Source organism: Rhinopithecus roxellana, chromosome 3 (assembly GCF_007565055.1).
Source record: "Rhinopithecus roxellana isolate Shanxi Qingling chromosome 3, ASM756505v1, whole genome shotgun sequence".
NCBI classification, from domain to species: Eukaryota; Metazoa; Chordata; class Mammalia; order Primates; family Cercopithecidae; genus Rhinopithecus; species Rhinopithecus roxellana.
This window is the reverse complement of record NC_044551.1, coordinates 146,894,277-146,913,727: the sequence shown is the minus strand read 5'-3', so window position 1 is coordinate 146,913,727 and position 19,451 is coordinate 146,894,277. Positions and strand designations below refer to the sequence as shown.

General features: G+C 43.2%; 1 protein-coding gene and 1 non-coding gene across 5 annotated transcripts in view; one reads left to right on the top strand and one right to left on the bottom strand.

Moving 5' to 3' along the window:
- Window positions 1-19,451, bottom strand: part of LOC115896493 — a 152,587-nt gene that overhangs the window by 113,942 nt on the left and 19,194 nt on the right. The gene's annotated exons all lie outside the window — the stretch shown is intronic.
- Window positions 15,685-15,816, top strand: LOC115896695. Its single transcript, XR_004056599.1, has one exon. It is a non-coding gene; the product is annotated as a small nucleolar RNA SNORA18 (small nucleolar RNA).

Below are 19,451 nucleotides of genomic sequence, written 5' to 3'. Positions count from 1 at the left end.
GAGCCACCTTGCCAGGTCTCAGATCTGTTTTCTAATCCCAGCTCAGCCACTTAGAAGTTTCATGACCTTTCTCACCTGTAAAATGGGTATGAAAATACCAATCTTGGCCAGGCATGGTGGCTCACGCCTGTGATCCCAGCACTTTGGGAGGCGGAGGCAGGCAAATGACAAGGTCAGGAGTTCAAGACCAGCCTGGCCAATATGGTGAAACCCTGTCTCTACTAAAAATACAAAAATTAGCTGGGTGTGGTGGTGGGCACCTGTAGTCCCAGCTACTCAGGAGGCTGAGACAAGAGAATAGCTTCAACATGAGAGGCGGAGGTTGCAGTGAGCCAAGATCACGTCACTGCACTCCAGCCTGGGAGGCAGAGTAAGACTCCATCTCAAAAAAAAAAAAGAAAAAAAAATACCAATCTTGTAATGTTTTTGTAAAGATTGGCAATGGAATGTATAAAACATCTAGCCCATTGTCTAGTTCATCGTGTGCAAATAAAACGTTATGCATCTCTCTTATTATTGTTAATTATTTCACCAGGGTAAAAGAAAGCTAGAAGAAAGAGGAAGAGGAGTATCATGAGAGCTTTTTGTATAGAAGAGGGAATAGACTATGATAAACCCATCCAAAGGCAGGAGAGCTGATGGGGAGAACATTAACCCCAAAATATGGCACTGTGGTATTTGAGAAAATAGCACAAGCAGGAAGGTCTCTGATGGTCCTTCTCCTCTGCCTGAAGCTGGTCATAAACTATTCATTACAAAGGTAGCTTCCCTACACTCAGAGGAAAGAAACATCCTTATTTTCGAAGACTCAGAGATGTCAAGAAGAATTTCAACCAACAGCTCTTGCTAAATTTCCCTTAGTTTATTAATATTAGGTCATACTTTCTTTATCCAACTATATTTCCGCATGACTGTCTACTCTTCATCAAACCTAAGTATAAAAATACGGATTTTTCCTTTTGTTTGGGTCATTTCTGAAGGCTCCCATGTCACATAAAATTTTTATTAAACAAATTAGTATGTTTCTCTATTGTTAATTTGTCTCTTGTTATATGTACCTCAGCCATGTACCTGGCAATGGGTGAGGGAAAATATTACTTTTTCTCTTCTCCAGAACCCATAGGCAGAAGCTGTAAAAATGTATCTCTGCTTCTAGGAGAAAATGCTTTGCTTGAGCAGGCAAAGTTGAAACGATGCCTAAGGAAACATTGAGCTCCCTAGCAATGGCCTCCTTTAAATGACTGGAAAGTTATATAGCAAGAATGTTGTAAATTAGATTCTTATACTAGTGGAAGATCTCTTTCAAATCCCAGATTTTATTATTCTCATTTCAAAGAGGTACCTTCTCTCCACCCATACCACATTTCAGAGGTTTGAAGTCCATAAAAGTAAAGAAATACTGGATACTAAAATTTTACTCATAAAGCCCCTGACGACCTCCAAAGTTGGCGAAGAGAAAAACATGTACTAACCATGTTTAGTGACTATGAAGATTTGGTAAGTTAATAAAACCATTTGTTTCTTGTGTTCAAAAATATTTAGAAATGTACCTTGAGCTATTTACCATCTCCTTGTCTCCTGGTTCATTCTTTCCTTCCACTCACCTTAGGCCTGTGTACTCGAGGACCATTTATTCCAGTTATCCCACTTCTACCTCTAAACCTTCTTCAACACCATATGTCTAGGATACCTTCATCTTCCTGTAGTTTGCCCTCTACTTATATAGATACAGCTTTTAATAGCCCATTTCCTCTAATACTTTTAATTAAAATAGATAAGGAGATAGAGTCACATATTAAAACAATAAAAAAATTAACACTCTGCTGAAAAATATAGAGCCTGAAAGATGATATATCTGTGATATTCGTGATCATGAGGTTTGGAAAAGCAAACAAGCATTCATCAAATTCTCCATTATGAAGTAAGCTGTATCTTAGTGAGTTTTGGTCGTTGATTTTGGAACTAAAAAATGCTGATAACTTTATGCATGGACGGATAGATGGCTGTGCCAGGTATCTTCTATTTCCTTCATCCCACCCCTAGATCCACTCTCCCCTCTTCTCCAGCAAGCTGACCTCTATGAAGTGCTTCAAGGGACTCTCTTGCCCTCTGGTTTCCTGTTGGGGCTTGGCCAGTGAAAAGCAGTGGCAGGAGATGAGAGGAAGGAAGAGTGTGGTTGGGATGCTGGATACCTTTCTCTACCAAAGATCTCAGCTCCTTTAAGGTGACTCTACACACAGCCCCTGTCTCTGTCTCCAGTTCCAGGAAGTGATCCCTTCCTTTGCCATGAGGGGTGGTAACAGCGCTGTGCAGTTACTAGCCTCTGGGTGCTGCACTATGCCTTGCAGTTTCCCTACACTTATCTCATACCTTTGTTTCTAGTCCTTTCATTAAACTATTCCTAAAGCATCACAGTTTGAATGTGAAGTCTTTTTCGTGTCAGAACTCTAATATAACAACCATCTCTAATGCTGAGCTTGGGCTATGGTTCTAAACAGTTTGAATCTTTTACCAGTGGAACATTGCATAGAGCCTGACATAAGACAGACCATATAACAGAATGCATAATGGTGAGACCTAACTCATGTCCAGCACAAAGCTTGGCATAATCTCGCTGAAGTATGAATAAATTTGGCCCCTTTAGTTTATGAGTGAACACATACAAAGTAATAAATTGTGCTGTTCAAACAGCAGCACCGGGCTAAAGTATAACCAAGGGAGAAGTGTGTTGTGTGGATATCCACTTTTGTAGACAAGGATACACTAAATGAGTGACTGGGGCCAGCACAGTGGCTCACATCTGTAATCCCAGCACTTTCAGAGGCAGATGCGGGTGAATTGCTTGAGTCTAAGAGTTTGAGATCAGCCTGGGCAACATGGTAAAACCCTGTCTCTACTAAAAATACAATAATTAGCTGGGCGTGGTAATGTGTGCCTGTAGTCACAGTTGTTCGGGAGGCTGAGGTGAGAGGATCACTTGAGCCCAGGAGGCAGAGGCTGCAATGAGCCAAGATTGCACCACCTCACCCCAGCCTGGGTGACAGAGAAAGACTACGTCTCAAAATAAAAAAAAAAAGGAGTGACTGAATTGAATCGTAGTCATTTCTGACTTGCCTAGTATTCATTTAGTTTTTAACTGCTTCAAGCATATCACCAACAGTATTTGAAATAATGTTTTGTAATCCCAGCACTTTGGGAGGCCAAGGCGGGTAGATTGCTTGAGGTCAGGAGTTCAAGACCAGCCTGGCCAACACGGTGAAACCCTGTCTCTACTAAAAATACAAAAATTAGCTGGGCGTGGTAGCACATGACTGTAGTCCCAGCTACTTAGGAGGCTGAAGCACAAGAATCACTTGATTCTCCCAGGAGGCTGTGTTTGCAGTACACCAGAGATTGTGCCACTGCACTCCACACTCCAGCCTGGGCAATAGAGTGTGACCTTGTCTCAAAAGAAAATAATGTATAGAATTCAGAAGCATCAAGAATCTCTAGACTTAGTGTTTAAGCCCCAGATAATACTTGTTGCTTTACGTCTTATAAATTAGAATTAAAATACTAACACATTTGGAAGAAGTAATACTAATGAATTAAAATAAGTCAGTAAGGCCAAGTGCAGTGGCCCATAATCCCAGAACTTTCGGAGGCTGAGACAAGTGGATCACCTGAGGTCAGGAGTTCAAGATCAGCCTGGCCAACATGGTGAAACCCCGTCTTTATTAAAAATACAAAAACTTAGCCAGGTGTGGTGGTACCCACCTATAACACCAGATACTTGGGAGGCTGAGGCAGGAGAATCACTTGAGCCCAGGAGGCGGAGGGTGCAGTGAACCGAGATCACACCACTGTACTCCAGCCTGGGCAACAGAGCAAGATTCTGTCTTAAAAAAAAAAAAAAAAAAAGCCAGGCACAGTGACTCACACCTGTAATCCCAGCCCTTTGGTAGGCTGAGGTGGGCACATCACAAGGTCAGGAGATTGAGACCATCTGGTTAACACGGTGAAATCCCATCTCTACTAAAAACACAAAAAATTAGCCGGGCTTGGTGGCACGTGCCTGTAGTCTCAGCTACTTGGGAGGCTGAGGCAGGAGAATCACTTGAACCGTGGGGGGCGGAGGGTGCAGTGAGCTGAGATAGTGCCACTGTACTCCAGCCTGGGCAACAGAGTGAGACTCTATCCCCCCCCCAAAAAAAAAGAAGAAGAGGAAGAGGAAGGAGGAGGAGGAGAAGGAGAGGAAGAAGGAGAAGAGAAGGAGGAGCAGGAGGAGGGAAGAGAAGGAGGAGGAGAAGGAGAAGAAGATGACGACGATGACAGTACATCTCAAATTTAAGAGTTTGCAACGACTGCCCCATAAGCATCTTAAGAATATAGATTGCAAGCCTGGGCATAGTGGCTTGTGCCTATAGTTCCAACTACTCATGAGACTGAGGAAGAAGGATCCCTTGAGCCTAGAAGTTCAAATCCAGCTGGGGTAACATAGCAAGACACCATCTCTAAAAAAAAAAAAAAAAAAAAAATAGAATGAAAGAGACCCAAGATAGAACCCCAGTCTTTAATAACCTTGGAAGGAAGCCCTAGTCTTTAATAACCTTGGAAGGGACATAGTTTTGCCATATTCTATTGGTCACAAAGACCAACCCTCATACAGTGTAGGAAGGAATTTGACAAAGCTGTGAATATCAGGAAGTGGGGATCACAGGGGGCCATCTGGTAGTCTGGCTACGGCATCACACTTTGAGCTATTCTGGCAAAAACAATTATCACCAGCATATACCAAGAGCTGCTTCTTCTGGAAAAGAGGGTAGAGAGAACAGATGAACCAGCAAGGAAACATAAGTCCTGAGTCCAGGCACAGTGACTCTTGTTTGTAATCTCAGCACTTTGGGAGGCTGAGGCAGGAGGATCACTTGAACCCAGGAGTTTGAGACCAGCCTGGGCAACATAGTGAAACCCCGTCTCTACAAAAAAATCAAAAAAATTTAGCCAGGCATGGCAGCATGCACCTGAAGTCCCAGTTACTCAGGTGACTAAGATGGGAGGATCACTTGAGCCCAGAAGTCGAGGCTGCATTAAGTGGTGATCATGCACTGCACTGCAGCCTGGGTGACAGAGCAAGAACCAGTCTTTAAAAGAAAAAACAAACAAAAATAGAGATTCTGAAATGAGAGAGAAGGGTTAAGAAAGGATATGCCAAGAGCACCACAGGAAACTCTTCCTACTTTATACTTTTGGCCAGATTCAGTTCCAAAATGGAATTGTTACATTTGGCAGGAAATAAAATGTGTTCCATAATACCTTTAAGGGTTTTCAGTATGGACAGTTGATTACAAATGGTTATTCATTAGGCAGTTAGGAAAACTCAGCATATTTCCTATATTTTGGGGCTTTGTAAGACAAAGACTATGCGGCTGTACAAAAGGCCCTTTGTAGCAGCATGATAAAACACTGAAATGGATGGTCTAAATACTGTGGCATCCTTCTGGAGTTATTGATCAAAGGGAAGATAATGGCTTTCATTGGGCCCAACCTGTCGGGAACTGTCTGCCTCTGGCCTCTTCAGTCCTGTACTCCAGCCATACTGTCTCCTTTTACGGACTGAGGCCCTACACCATCTAAGGCCAGTGCTGCCCCGGGCTGGGGGTGGAGAAGGAGCTCAGAGGGCAGTGTGCCCAGGGTCAATCTCCATGCTTAGTGCTTGTCTCCTGTTGGCCTGGGCCCCCAGATCATTATCCTTCAGTTGTTCCAGGTTTCTAGTGCAAGGGTCTGACTTCACTGATGAAGACTTGCTATCTGGACCTGCAGCACATCCAGTCCCTGCTCTGCACTCTCAGATCTGACCTTACTGGACCTGACCTCTGTTCTACCTCACTTAGGGGCCTGCTAAGGATACATCCTTCTGTTCCAGTTGAAGTATCCCTAGCTTCCACAATCTGGGCTGGCCTCACACAGTCTGTCTTGATGTAACATATCCATCGCTTCCCTCAGCCTCTCTTTTGGTGCAAAATGAAATACAGTCTCTATTATTAAATACATTCCCTTCGCGGGGTGCAGTGGCTTACCCCTATAATCCCAGCACTTTGGGAAGTTGAGGAAGGCAAATCACTTCAGCCCAGGAGTTCGAGTCCAGCCTGGGCAACATGGTGAATCCTGTCGGTACAAAAAATTTTTAAAAAACACACACACATTAGCCAGGCATGGCAGCGTACACCTGTGGTCCCAGCTACTGGAGATGCTGAGGTGAGAGGATGAGCCTCACTTGAGCCTGGGAGGCAGAGGTTGCAGTGAGCCAAGATCACGCCAATGCATGCTAACCTGGGCAACAGAGCAAGACTGTGTATTAAATAAATAAATAAATAAAAAATAATACATTCCCTTATATAAAAGATTTAAATCTGTATTTGTCTAAGGACTATTTGTATATTTTTAAATATTTTTGTCCTATTTTATCCATTAATCTATTTATTCAATCCATGATTCAAAATATTATCTTCCATGTGGCTGGTATACTTTCCTTGTCTGAAACCTACTATCCATCTTCACATATGTTGTTCTCTATCCAGAGCGGAATCTATTTCTTCTCTCTTTTAATCTGGGCTGGCCTGGAGCTTGCTCTCATCCACAGAATGTGACAAAAATGGCACCATTCCCATTGCAGGCCTGGGTATTAAGAAACCTGGTGGCTTTCACTTTTCCTCTCAACATAGTGAAACCCCGTCTCTACCCCGTCTCAAGGGCCCTTGAGCCACTGTATAAATCAGTCCAACTACTCTGTTAGAGCACTGAAGGCAAGTGAGGCAGGAGATGTGTGAGTAAAGCATGTCCAGGCAACATCATATGGAGCAGGGACTAGCAGGCCCCACCCAGGCCTGCTTGAATGGCAGCATCAGAACAAATAAGTGGTTTTTACTGTTTTAAGCTGATAAATCTTGGGGGCAGTTTGCAATACAGAAATAATTATCATACACTAGGCTGGGTGTGGTAGCTCACGCCTGTAATCCTACCTAGCTCTTTTGGAGGCTGAGGCAGGCAGATCTCTTGAGCTCAGGAATTCGAGACCAGCCTGGGCAACGTGGCAAGACCTTGTCTGTACTAAAAATACAAAAATTAGCTGGGCATGGTGGCATGCGCCTGTAGTCCTACCTACTTAGGAGGCTGAGGTGGGAGGATAGTTTAAGCTAGGGAGGCAGAGGTCACGGTGAGTAGAGGTTGCACCACTGCCCTCCAGCCTGGGCGACAGAGCAAGACTCTGTTTAAAAAAAAAAAAGGCCAGACACGTTGGCTCACGCCTGTAATCCCAGCACTATAGGAGGCTGAGGCGGGTGGATCATGAGGTCAGGAGTTCAAGACCAGCCTGGCCAACATAGTGAAACCCTGTCCCTACTAAAAATACAAAAATTAGCCAGGCATGGTGGTGTGCACCCGTAGTCCCAGCTACTCAGGAGGCTGAGGCAAAAGAATCACTTGAACCTGGGAGGCAGAGGTTGCAGTGAGCCGAGATTGTGCTACTGTACTCCAGCTTGGGTAACAGAGCAAGACTCCATCTCAAAAAAAGAAAAGAAAAGAAAAGAAAAAAGATGCCAAGCGTGGTGGCTCATGCCTGTAATCCAAGCACTTTGGGAGGCTGAGGCGGGCAGATCATCTGAGGTCAGGAATTCGAGACCAGCCTGGCCAACATGGTGAAACCCCGTCTCTACAAAAATTAGCCAGGCATGGTGGCGGGTGCCTGTAATCACAGTTACTTGGGAGGCTGAGGTGAGAATTGCTTGAGCTCAGGAGGCGGAGGTTACAGTGAGTCAACACGGTGCCACTGTATTCCAGCCTGGGCGACAGAGTGAGACTCTGTCTCAAAAAAATAAATAAATAAAAGAAAAATCATACACTAGCAAACATAAAACTCTGAAATAACCAAATATGAAACTTGTAAATTAATACCGAAAGTATATCAGAGGCAGAAAGGCCAGCTTCTAGATGTACCACCCACTCTTAGGACTGAATACTGTTGAATTAGATCTAAGGGAAATCATGGGTTTCAAAAAAATCACAAGAATCACAGTCCAATTTGTAGGGAATTAAGAAGAAAGTGATTTGTAAAAAAGTACAAACAAGCAGGTGTAGACCAGTCATTCTAGAAATTAGAATAACTTGTGGTTTTTCAACCCTACCTAAAACTAGAATCACTCAGAGCACTTTTTAAAGTGTAGATACCTGGGCCCCATGCTTTTTTTTTTTTTGAAAGTCTCGCTCTGTCGCCCAGGCTGGAGTGCAGTGGCGCCATCTCGGCTCACTGCAAGCTCCGCTTCCCAGGTTCACGCGATTCTCCTGCCTCAGCCTCCTGAGTAGCTGGGACTACAGGCGCCCGCCACCATGCCTGGCTAATTTTTTGTATTTTTGGTAGAGATGGGTTTCACTGTGTTAGCCAGGATGGTCTCAATCTCCTGACCTCGTGATCCACCCACCTTGGCCTCCCAAAGTGCTGGGATTACAGGCATAAGCCACAGCGCCCGGCCTCTTTTTTTTTTTTTTTTTTTGAGACAGAGTCTCGCTCTGTTGCCCAGGTTGGAGTGCAATGGCATGATCTCAGCTCACTGCAACCTCTGCCTCCTGGGTTCAGTGATTCTCCTGCCTCAGCCTCCCAAGTAGCTGGGACTACAGACGTGCACCACGATGCTGGCTAATTTTTGCATTTTTAGCAGAGATGGGATTTCACCATGTTGGTCAGGCTGGTCTCAAACTCCTGACCTCAAGTGATCCACCCGTATTGGCCTCCCAAAGTGCTGGGATTAAAGGCGTGAGCCACCACACCCAGCCGACTGGATGGGTTTCTAAAGAACTTCCAAATGTTTCAAGAATGAAAGTATTCTGGTCGGGTGCAGTGGCTCATGCCTGTAATTCCAGCACTTTAGGAGGCCAAGGCAGGTAGATCACCTGAGGCCAGGAGTTCAAGACCAGCCTGGCCAACATAGTGAAACCCTACCTCTATTAAAAATACAAAAAATCAGCTGGGCGTGGTGGCATGCACCTGTAATCCCAGTTACTGGGGAGGCTGAGGCAGGAGAATTGCTTGAACCTGGGAAACAGAGGTTGCAGCGAGCCAAGATTACGTTACTATACTCCAACCTGGGTGACAGAGCCAGATTCCGTCTCAAAAAACAAAACAAAAACGACAACAAAAGAATGAAACTACCCATGTATATGAAATAAGAGAAAGATTGTAAGCCAAATGGCAACATGTCACCTTTTGGCGGGGTGGAGGTTTCTGGGGCACTTTCACTTACTTTTTTTTTCCACAATGAGTATTATTTTCAATAATCAGAAAAAAAGGGCTGGGTGCAGTGGCTTACGCCTGCCATCACAGCACTTTGGGAGGCCGAGGCAGGCAGATCACCTGAGAATCAGGAGTTCGAGACCAGCCTGGCCAACATGGTGAAACCCTGACTCTACTAAAAATACAAAAATTAGCCAGGTGTGGTGGCACATGCCTATAGTCCCAGCTACTCGGGAGGCTGAGGAAGGAGAACTGCTTGAACCCAGGAGGCGGAAGTTGCAGTGAGCCAGATTGGTGCGACTGCACTCCAGCCTGGGAAAATTTTGAATTAAGAAACTTTTAATAACTATTATATGTCTATTACATTTTTTTGAAATATATGACAATGAGTAAACTCAATATTGTTAGGTCAAAGGTAAGTTGATATAATATTGGAATATGGATTTAGAGTCCTAAAATTATTCATACCCTTTAGCCCACTAATTCTACTTGCAGGATTAAGCTCAAGGAAATGACCAGAAAGAAAAGAAGTAGTGTGTACAAAGATGGTCACAGAAATGCTATTTATAAAACTGGAAAATTGGAAAAATCTCAAAAGTTCAACAATAGAAGTAAGGCTGAGCAAACTGGTATATTGTCAAGACAGAAAACTATGAAACACTGACTAGTGTATGAACTAGGTGGACACACGAAAGTGGTAGCTGAAGTTTAATAAAAAGACAACAAAATCCTTACGTAGGTGGTGATCCTCAGAAAGAGATACCCTAAAGACTGTGCTTTGACATGCTGAGAAGGTTTAGAAGCTGCCTCAGAATCAAGGTCCCTGAAACCTTGTCTTGTCCCCTGCACTCCAAGTGCAGGGAGGGACTCTCTCTGGAATTTCCCTATCTGATCAAGAGAGCTTCTTTCCAAAAGAAACACAATTGGGGGCCAGGTGCGGTGGCTCACACCTGTAATACCAGCACTTTGGGAAGCCAAGGCAGGTGGATCACTTGAGGTCAGAAGTTTGAGACCAGCCTGGCCAACATGCTGAAACCCTGTCGCTACTAAAAATACAAAAATTAGCAGGGCGTGATGGCATGCACCTGTAATCCCAGCTACTCAGGAGTCTGAGGTAGGAGAATCACTTGAACCCAGGAGGCAGAGGTTGCAGTGAGCTGAGATCATGCCACCGCACTCCAGCCTGGGCGACAGAGCGAGACTCCATCTCAAAAAATAAAAATAAAAATAAAAATAAAAAAAAGGCTGGGCACAGTGGCTCACACCTGTAATCCCATTACTTTGGGAGGCCGAGGTGGGTGGCTCACCTGAGCTCAGGTGTTCTAGATCAGCCTGGCCAACGTGGTGAAACCCCATCTCTACTAAAAATACAAAAAAAAAAAAAAAAAAAAGTAAATTAGCCAGGTGTGATGGCGGGCGCCTGTAATTCCAGCTACCCAGGAGGCTGAGGCAGGAAAATCGCTTGAACCCGGGAGGCGGAGGTTGCACTGAGCCATCGCACCACTGCACTCCAGCCTGGGCGACAAGAGTGAAACTCTGTCTCAAAACAAACAAACAAAAAACACAATTGCCTTCCTCCCCTTGCTGAAATCTCATTGTCTATCTCAGAAAAGAAAGAAATTCAACCACACCTGGAGGGACATTTTCACAAACAGGATCATTAGAAGTTAATTCCTGTGTATTTATTCTCCATAATAATCATTTGGTCAGGCACCGTGGCTCACGTCTGTAATCCCAGCACACTGGGAGGCCAAGGCGGGTGGATCGCTTGATCTCAGGAGTTCAAGACTAGCCTGGGCAACATAGTGAGACACCCATCTCAAAAAATTACATTAAAATAGAAAAAAACCCTCAGTGGCATGACCAGGCACGGTGGTTCATGCCTATAATCCCAGCACTTTGGGAGGCCAAGTGGACGGATCACCCGAGATCAAGAGTTTGATACCAGTCTGGCCAACATGATGAAACCCTGTCTCTACTAAAAATACAAAAAAATTAGCCAGGCGTGATGGCATGTGCCTATAATCCTAGTTACTTGGGAGGCTGAGACATGAGAATCGCTTGAACTGGGGAGGTAGAGATGGCAGTGAGCCAAGATGGTGCCACTGCACTCCAGCCTGGGCAATACAGCAAGACTCTGTCTCAACAAATAATAAAAAAAATCATTTTCTGTCTCTCAAATGAATTGTCTACATTCCCTATCTCCCCTCTCCCTTTTGAAAAAGAGTATGTAGGCCTGCCCAGTGGCAGACACCTGTAATCCGAGCACTCTGGGAGGAACAGGAGGAAGCATCCTGAGCCCAGGAGTTCGAGACTAGCATGGGCAACAGAGCGAGACTCTGCCTCTATTCTAATGTTTTTTGAAAAAGAGTATCTAAGCTTTGGTACTTGGGTTTGGGTTACTGGGTACTCAATCTGCAATTCCATGCTATGCACATTAAAATAAAATTGTGTATGTCTTTTATCCTATTAATCTGACTATTGTCAGCTGATTTCAGCAAACCTTCAAGAGCAAAGGGGAAGTTTTCCCTTGGCCCTTCACATACATATGGCAGCTATGCAAAACAGATATGTGAATTAAGAAAGATCAGAGAATAACATATGGAATACTGGCCAGGCGAGGTGGCTCACACCTGTAACTCCAGCACTTTGGGAGGTCAAGGCAGTATGATCACTTGAGCGCAAGAGTTTGAGACTCTGTCTTTAAAAAAAAAAAAAAAAAAAAAATTCGCCTGGCATGGTAGCGCATGCCTGGGCCCAAGGAGGATCACTTAGGCCCAGGAGGTCAAGGCTGCAGTGAGCTGTGATTGTACCACTGCACTCCAGAGAAACCTTGTCATCGCCTCGGCCTTTGTAGGGAACATCTAGGGCCCGGGTATAGTGGAATCAACTATCGAGCTTATTCTCTTAATTGCCTGTGCCTGAATACTCCACTGTTCTCCCAAGACAGTAATGCAGTTTCATACCCACAGAAATAAGTGGAAGCATAAGCATTCTGGGAATAGTTTTTAACTAATGATATCAAATCAGTCATTGAAAAAAATGTATGCAGCAATGGGTATACCAGAACAAAAGGAAATGACAGACTGATAGAGGACACCTTTTCCATTTTTTTTTTTTTTTTTTGAGATGGAGTCTCGCTCTGTCACCCAGGATGGAGTGCAGTGGCACGATCTCAGCGCACTGCAACCTCTGCCTCCCGGGTTCAAGCGATTCTCCTACCTCAGCCTCCTGAGCAGCTGGATTACAGGCGGGCACAACCATGCCTGGCTAATTTTTGTATTTTTAGTAGAGATGGGATTTCACTATGTTGGTCAGGCTGGTCTTGAACTCCTGACCTCGAGATCCTCCTGCCTCGGCCTCCCAAAGTGCTGGGATTACAGGCGTGATCCACCGCGCCCGGCCTTCCCTTTTTATGCCAACCAAGTGGCGAGATATACTTATGTGGTTACTCGCATTACCACCAAAGGGAAATACCATGCAGAATGGAAGGGTTAATTTATTTAAAAGTAAGAACAATCTCAAACATACCAAGAAGTACAAAGGGTAATATAATAAACACCCATATACTTAATATCCAGATTTAACTAATGTAAATATTTGGAAATCTCTTTCGCATCCCTCCTCAATCCTATTCGTTTCCCTTGCTTCTCAGAGGAAAAACTATTTGGATCTTGGTGTGTGTCATGCCCTTTAGTTTGGAAATATTTTTGCCAGAAAGAAAGTTTATTCATGCAACCCTTAACTCTTTTGCAATCACCAAAAAAAAAAAGGAGGGGGGGGGTGCTGGGCACGGTGGCTCATGCCTGTAACCCCAGCACTTTGGGAGGCCAAGGTGGAAGAATCCCTTGAGCCCAAGAGTGAGACCAGCCTAGACAAAATGATGACAGCCCTGTCTATATAAAAATAAAAATTAAAAAAAAATAGCACCTGACCAACATGGTGAAACCCCATCTCTACTAAAAATAAACAAATTAGTCAGGCGTGGTGGTAGGTGCCTGTTGTCTCAGCTACTCGGGAGGCTGAGGCAGGAGAATCACTTGAACCTGGGAGGAAGAGGTTGCAGTGAGCCAAGATCGAGCCATTGCACTCAGCCTGGATGACAGAGTAAGACACCATCTCAAAAAAAAAAGAAAAAGAAAAGAAAAAAAAATTAGCCAGGCATGCTGGTGTGTGCCTGCAGTCCCAGCTGCTCCAGGAGACTGAGACGGGAGGACTGTTTGAGGCCAGGTGGTTGAGGCTGCAGTGAGCTACGATCATGTCCACTATACTCTAGCCTGGGTGACAGAGGCCCTGTCTCAAAAATAAAAAAAAGAAAGAAAAATATTTTTACCATGTAAGTCTCCATATAAGTATAGATCCATAAATAATATCGAACATCATTTTATTTTTAAAACTGAAAGAAATAGCATCATAATGTATATACTATACTGCAACTTTTTTTTTCATGTAACATTGCTTTTGAAATATGTCCAGGCGTTTTTCTTGTTTTGTTTTTTGTTTTTAGTTTTGAGACAGAATTTCACTCTTGTTGTTCAGGCTGGAGTGCAATGGCACCATCTCAGTTCACCGCAACTTTTGCCTCCCGGGTTCAAGCGATTCTCCTGCCTCAGCCTCTCAAGTAGCTGGGATTACAGGCATGCACCACCACACCTGGTTAATTTTGTATTTTTAGTAGAGGGGTTTCTCCATTTTCGTCAGGCTGGTCTCGAACTCCCGACCTCCACTGATCTGCCTGCCTCGGCCTCCCAAAGTGCTGGGATTACAGGCATGAGCCACTATGTCCGGCCACGTCCATGTTAACAAATGTAGTTGTAATTAATTGTGTTTTAATGGCCTCTTGGTTTTTTTGTTATTTTTTTTTCTTAATAGGGACTGAGTTTCGTCATGTTGCCCAGGCTAGTCTCAAACACCTGGGCTCAAGCAATTTGCTCGCCTTGGACTCCCAAAGTGCTAGGATTATGAGTGTGACCCACCACAGCACAGCCTCGTTTTTTTGTTGTTGTTGTTTGGTTGGTTGGTTGGTTTTTTGTTTGTTTTTTTGTGACGGAGTCTTGCTCTGTCACCTGGCTGGAGTGCAGTGGCGCGATCTTAGCTCACTGCAACCTCCTCCTCCTGGGTTCAAGCAATTCTCCCTGCATCAGCCTCCCGAGTAGCTGGGATTACAGGCATCCGCCACCACACACGCCTAATATTTATTTAGCAGAGACAGGGTTTCGCCATATTGGTTAGACTGGTCTCAAACTCTTGACCTCAGGTGATCTGCCCTCCTCGGCCTACCAAAGGGCTGGGATTACAGGCGTGAGCCACCACTCCGGCCTGTTTTTTAATTATAATTCTATTATGGAGTACTTTTAAAATGCAATAAATAAAATATTATAATGAATACTGAAGTACTCAACACCCAACTTCATTATCTATTATCATTGTGCTATGTAGTGCCATATTAATTCAGACTTTATTGTTTTTTTTCTTTCTCTTTCCCCGAATACAGATTTTGCTTTTAAAGAAACAACACTTACAGATACAGCTGTGGCCTCCTGAATCCCTTACCCTGAGCCTAGTCCTCACCCCTCCTTTGTAGACACTATGAGGAATTCAGTGTTTAAAATTTCTTTTTGGCCGGGGATGGTGGCTCACACCTGTAATCTCAGCACTTTGGGAGGCTGAGGCGGGTGCCCAGGTTGGAGTACAGTGGCATGATCTCAGCTCACTGCAACCTTCACCTCCCAGGTTCAAATGATTCTCCTGCCTCAGCCTCCCAAGTAGCTGGGATTACAGGCACACACCAACAAGCCTGGCTAATTTTTTTGTATTTTTAGTAGAGATAGGGTTTCACCATGTTGGCCGGGTTGGTCTCAAACTCCTGACCTCATGATCTGCCCACCTCTGCCTCCCAAAGTGCTGGGATTACAGGTTTGAGCCACTACGCCCAGCCTCAGTGTTTAAAATTTCTATGAATATTTTTATACTTTTCCTACATATTTTGGATCTGTAAACAATATATAGCTATGCTTCAAATGTTTTAAAATTTTATAGAAATAATATATATACCTCTTTTTTTTCTTGAGATGGGGTCTCCCTGTGTTTCCCAGGCTGGTCTCAAACTCCTGAGTTCAAGGGATCCTCCCTCCTCAGCCTCCCAAAAGTGTTGAGATTACAGGCATGAGCCACCAAGCCCGGCCTACATGCTTTTTTCTGTTTGTGTTTATTTTTTATTTTTGTCACTTAACATCATGTTTCTGAGAATTAGCCATGTTGAAAGATGGTAAATTTAGTTTTTCACAGATGTTATATTAGTTCATTCATTTTCATTTCTGTTTTTATTGTAGGGACTATCCTACATACATTTATTGATTACTGTATGATGGAGATTGAGGTTGTTTCCAGATTTTTACTCTCATAGATAATATTACTTGGTCGAAGTCTATTCCAATGGGGCTTTTCCTGTAGCTGCATGTCATTGGAAACTCCTCATAGACTAACTCTGTGCTTTTGCTTTACTCGCAGGACTACTTGTTAGATCTGCAGGAAGGAACTACAAGACAGTTGCTAAAATTATGAAAGACCTAATAATTTATCTTTTACTGTAGATACTGGCATATTCCACAGATCTGTACTATTATTCTTGAGTGTGATAGCTTAGAAATGAGTATGATTGAACACATTCATGCTTAGAGAGGGTATCAAATTGAGAACCAGGTAGATCCACCTACTCTAAAAATGAATCTAAAGTAAATTGATTATAGAAATTAGATCCCAAAGATTATTGATTTTTCCATAGGTGAATTTTGAAGTCTTTGTGAATATATCCATATTAAAAGGAGATGAAAGAAGCCACAATAAAATAATTATGGGCTGACAGGATAACTGGATTAAGCCTCAGTTCTATTAAAAAGGGTTAATTTGAAGATAAATCTATTGAAGATAACTTTTGACTCCAACTCTTTTTTTTTTATATATATATATTTTTATTATACTTTAAGTTCTAGGGTACATGTGCATAACGTGCAGGTTTGTTACATATGTATACTTGTGCCATGTTGGTGTGCTGCACCCATCAACTCGTCAGCACTCCTCAATTCGTCATTTATATCAGGTATAACTCCCAGTGCAATCCCTCCCCCCTCCCCCCGCCATGATAGGCCCCGGTGTGTGATGTTCCCCCTCCCGAGTCCAAGTGATCTCATTGTTCAGTTCCCACCTATGAGTGAGAACATGCGGTGTTTGGTTTTCTGTTCTTGTGATAGTTTGCTAAGAATGATGGTTTCCAGCTGCATCCATGTCCCTACAAAGGACGCAAACTCATCCTTTTTTATGGCTGCATAATATTCCATGGTGTATATGCGCCACATTTTCTTAATCCAGTCTGTCACAGATGGACATTTGGGTTGATTCCAAGTCTTTGCTATTGTGAATAGTGCTGCAATAAACATAAGTATGCATGTGTCTTTATAGCAGCATGATTTATAATCCTTTGGGTATATACCCAGTAGTGGGATGGCTGGGTCATATGGTACATCTAGTTCTAGATCCTTGAGGAATCGCCATACTGTTTTCCATAATGGTTGAACTAGTTTACAATCCCACCAACAGTGTAAAAGTGTTCCTATTTCTCCACATCCTCTCCAGCACCTGTTGTTTCCTGACTTCTTAATGATTGCCATTCTAACTGGTGTGAGATGGTATCTCATTGTGGTTTTGATTTGCATTTCTCTGATGGCCAGTGATGATGAGCATTTTTTCATGTGTCTGTTGGCTGTATGAATGTCTTCTTTTGAGAAATGTCTGTTCATATCCTTTGCCCACTTTTTGATGGGGTTGTTTTATTCTTGTAAATTTGTTTGTTCTTTGTAGATTCCGGATATTAGCCCTTTGTCAGATGAGTAGATTGCAAAAATTTTCTCCCATTCTGTAGGTTGCCTGTTCACTCTGATGGTAGTTTCTTTTTTTTTTTTTTTTTTGAGACGGAGTCTCGCTCTGTCACCCAAGCTGGAGTGCACTGGCCAGATCTCAGCTCACTGCAAGCTCCGCCTCCCGGGTTCACGCCATTCTCCTGCCTCAGCCTCCCTGAGTAGCTGGGACTACAGGCGCCCGCCACCTCGCCCGGCTAATTTTTTGTATTTTTTAGTAGAGATGGGGTTTCACCGTGTTAGCCAGGATGGTCTCGATCTCCTGACCTTGTGATCCGCCCGCCTCAGCCTCCCAAAGTGCTGGGATTACAGGCTTGAGCCACCGTGCCCGGCCTCTGATGGTAGTTTCTTTTGCTGTGCAGAAGCTCTTTAGTTTAATCATATCCCATTTGTCAATTTTGGCTTTTGCTGCCGTTGCTTTTGGTGTTTTAGACATGAAGTCCTTGCCCATCCCTATGTCCTGAATGGTACTACCTAGGTTTTCTTCTAGGGTTTTTATGGTATTAGGTCTAATATTTAAGTCTCTAATCCATCTTGAATTAATTTTCGTATAAGAAGTAAGGAAAGGATCCAGTTTCAGCTTTCTACTTATGGCTAGCCAATTTTCCCAGCACCATTTATTAAATAGGGAGTCCTTTCCCCATTTCTTGTTTCTCTCAGGTTTGTCAAAGATCAGATGGCTGTAGATGTGTGGTATTATTTCTGAGGACTCTGTTCTGTTCCATTGGTCTATATCTCTGTTTTGGTACCACTACCATGCTGTTTTGGTTACTGTGGCCTTGTAGTATAGTTTGAAGTCAGGTAGCGTGATGCCTCCAGCTTTGTTCTTTTGACTTAGAATTGTCTTGGCAATGCGGGCTCTTTTTTGGTTCCATATGAACTTTAAAGCCGTTTTTTCCAGTTCTGTGAAGAAACTCATTGGTAGCTTGATGGGAATGGCATTGAATCTATAAATAACCTTGGGCAGTATGGCCATTTTCACGATATTGATTCTTCCTGTCCATGAGCATGGTATGTTCTTCCATTTGTTAGTGTCCTCTTTTATTTCACTGAGCAGTGGTTTGTAGTTCTCCTTGAAGAGGTCCTTTACATCCCTTGTAAGTTGGATTCCTAGGTATTTTATTCTCTTTGAAGCAATTGTGAATGGAAGTTCATTCATGATTTGGCTCTCTGTTTGTCTGTTACTGGTGTATAAGAATGCTTGTGATTTTTGCACATTGATTTTGTATCCTGAGACTTTGCTGAAGTTGCTTATCAGCTTAAGGAGATTTTGGGCTGAGACAATGGGGTTTTCTAAATATACAATCATGTCATCTGCAAACAGGGACAATTTGACTTCTTCTTTTCCTAACTGGATACCCTTGATTTCTTTCTCTTGCCTGATTGCCCTAGCCAGAACTTCCAACACTATGTTGAATAGGAGTGGTGAGAGAGGGCATCCCTGTCTTGTGCCAGTTTTCAAAGGGAATTTTTCCAGTTTTTGCCCATTCAGTATGATATTGGCTGTGGGTTTGTCATAAATAGCTCTTATTATTTTGAGGTACGTTCCATCAATACCGAATTTATTGAGCGTTTTTAGCATGAAGGGCTGTTGAATTTTGTCAAAAGCCTTTTCTGCATCTATTGAGATAATCATATGGTTCTTGTCTTTGGTTCTGTTTATATGCTGGATTACGTTTATTGATTTGCGAATGTTGAACCAGCCTTGCATCCCAGGGATGAAGCCCACTTGATCATGGTGGATAAGCTTTTTGATGTGCTGCTGAATCCAGTTTGCCAGTATTTTATTGAGGATTTTTGCATCAATGTTCATCAGGGATATTGGTCTAAAATTTTCTTTTTTTGTTGTGTCTCTGCCAGGCTTTGGTATCAGGATGATGTTGGCCTCATAAAATGAGTTAGGGAGGATTCCCTCTTTTTCAACTGATTGGAATAGTTTCAGAAGGAATGGTACCAGCTCCTCTTTGTACCTCTGGTAGAATTCAGCTGTGAATCCATCTGGTCCTGGACTTTTTTTGGTTGGTAGGCTATTAATTATTGCCTCAATTTCAGAGCCTGCTATTGGTCTATTCAGGGATTCAACTTCTTCCTGGTTTAGTCTTGGAAGAGTGTAAGTGTCCAGGAAATTATCCATTTCTTCTAGATTTTCTAGTTGATTTGCATAGAGGTGTTTATAGTATTCTCTGATGGTAGTTTGTATTTCTGTGGGGTCCGTGGTGATATCCCCTTTATCATTTTTTATTGCGTCTATTTGATTCTTCTCTCTTTTCTTT